This window comes from Ceratosolen solmsi, unplaced genomic scaffold (assembly GCF_000503995.2).
Source record: "Ceratosolen solmsi marchali unplaced genomic scaffold, CerSol_1.0 scaffold23, whole genome shotgun sequence".
Taxonomy (NCBI): Eukaryota; Metazoa; Arthropoda; class Insecta; order Hymenoptera; family Agaonidae; genus Ceratosolen; species Ceratosolen solmsi.
Genome location: NW_011948430.1, coordinates 3,849,719 through 3,852,023, shown reverse-complemented (window position 1 = coordinate 3,852,023; position 2,305 = coordinate 3,849,719).

Genomic DNA, 2,305 nt, shown 5'->3' with positions numbered 1-2,305 from the left:
GGTGTTGGTTGAGCGGAACACCCGCCGCTAATGCGTGAGGAGCCGAAGATTCGCTGCTATTGCTTTGTTAAAATAATTGAATCGCGCGTTCGTACCTCTCCCACTTTTGTATTCTGCTTTTCAATTGTTTCAATCCGAAACAATTAAGAATACCGAAATATCTATTGGTTTCATATAAAAATATAAATACGTGCCGCTTATGTTATATATGGCTTGTGTTATGCTAATTTACCTTGCTGCATGAAAATGATTGTGAAAATCTCAGAACTCAATGCTATTTCGGTCAAATGATATTTTATTGATTTTATTTATAGATTTGATATTCAATTAAATAAAGAATTTATTTGCCGTTATTTCTGATTTGGTTTTCTGATTTAAACATAAATGGTTTGTTATAAAAAAAAAAAAAACAATAGTGTTATTCGATTAAATACTGTTTAAATAATATACAATTATTACAACGTGAAAAAATTTCTATTCCAATACTGAATCGTTACCCCGTAATTATTATTAATTATCATGTAGTATTAAAGCAACGATTACTTAAAATTTTACTATATTTTCAATACTATATTTCTTACTTTATATATTTTCTATACTGTTTACTGTATTAAATTTCAATTGTATATAATGTTAACATATAAGAATCATTGAATTCTGAAATATAAAACTAATGATAAAATATTTTTTTTTATTTCAAATAATATATCCATTTTTTAATGTACAATATTATTATTTTAATTATTCATTTATTATACATTAATTTAAGTTTTTTTTTATATTTAACAATCGTGATATTTTAAGCAATAATATTTTTTTATTCATTTTTTCTGCTACATATTTACATATCTATGATTTCTTATAAATAATTTATCCTTATAATTTGTAATATTGGCATACACTCTTAAGTTTTTATTATTTAAGCAAATCTGTTATAAATATTCTGTTGTGTATAATCTGTAATACAAACTTTATTCCAATAACAAAAGATTAAAATTTCTGTACCTACAATACATTAGTATAATTTAAAAATACTTTTATTTAGTTTTTGATAATAAAATATTGCTATATAAACTTAAATTTTAATTTGGCTTTATTGAATTTAAGCTATTTATTTTAATTACTACTTTTGTATTTCCTTTATATCAAATGATTATTATCTTAATTAGGTACTCTGTTTTAATGTAAAGATTTAATATTTATATAATATTAGTTATATCATTAAATAATTGAAAATATTTACATTGTAATTGATTACAGTTACTTAGAATTGTGAAAATAAGTATTTTTTATTAGTAAGTAATTGCGAAATAAAAATAACCGTCTGATTTACAACTTAGCGATAGAAAGCAAATAATTATTATATTTCATTGTTTGAAGTTAAACTTATGAATTAGCTACTAAAACAGTTGATGTTCTAGTTGAAAAAAAAAATAGACTATAGTGTTTTAAAATTATAATTAAGCATTTACTAATATCATCATTTACTAAGCATTGTATAGTGAATAAATATTTAAATTAATAAACATTGAAATTTACTGATTATATCGCATTAAACAAATAACGAATTATATTATAAATAAAATGTAAAATGACATTTGTTAACAAATTTTTTCATTTGATTTTACATTCATTTTAATTTCTTTATAACTCTAAAACCGACAGGAACTTTGATTTTTATGACAGTAATTAAATTTTCAAAGAAACTTGATTAATTGCATTGATTGATATTACAGTTAATAATTTTTTTCTTTACACTGACTTTTTTCACAAAATAGATTTCCTAATTAAAAATCATTAGATTGTCGAGTTCGAATAATAATTATAATTATAATTATAATAATGAAGTTTGGATTTAAAGACGAGTGCCATGTATATAAATAAGAATTTTATATAATTTAAGAAGTTCGTGTGATATATGTTTTGCTATAAATGTACGTTTAAATAATAACGAATGTAAATAATTTATCGCATCATTCTGATAAATTAATTTTAAAACAACAGTTATCGTATCACAAGCTTGAAAACTTAACGTAGCTATAAGTCTTAAAAATGCTGAATAAATTAAAACCAGAAATTGAAAGAAATATAATAAAGCTCTGTTAGCTTTATTGATAAAAAAAAATAATTGAAAATCAATTTAACGATTATAAATATCTTTAATAGTATATGTCTGTTTGATATTTAATTTTATTATATGAATTATTATTTATTTTCAATGTGTTATACAAATATATTATAATGATAATAAAAAATTGTTATTTTATTAATTTCTTTTAATATATTAATGGTTCGTAATTTCTTA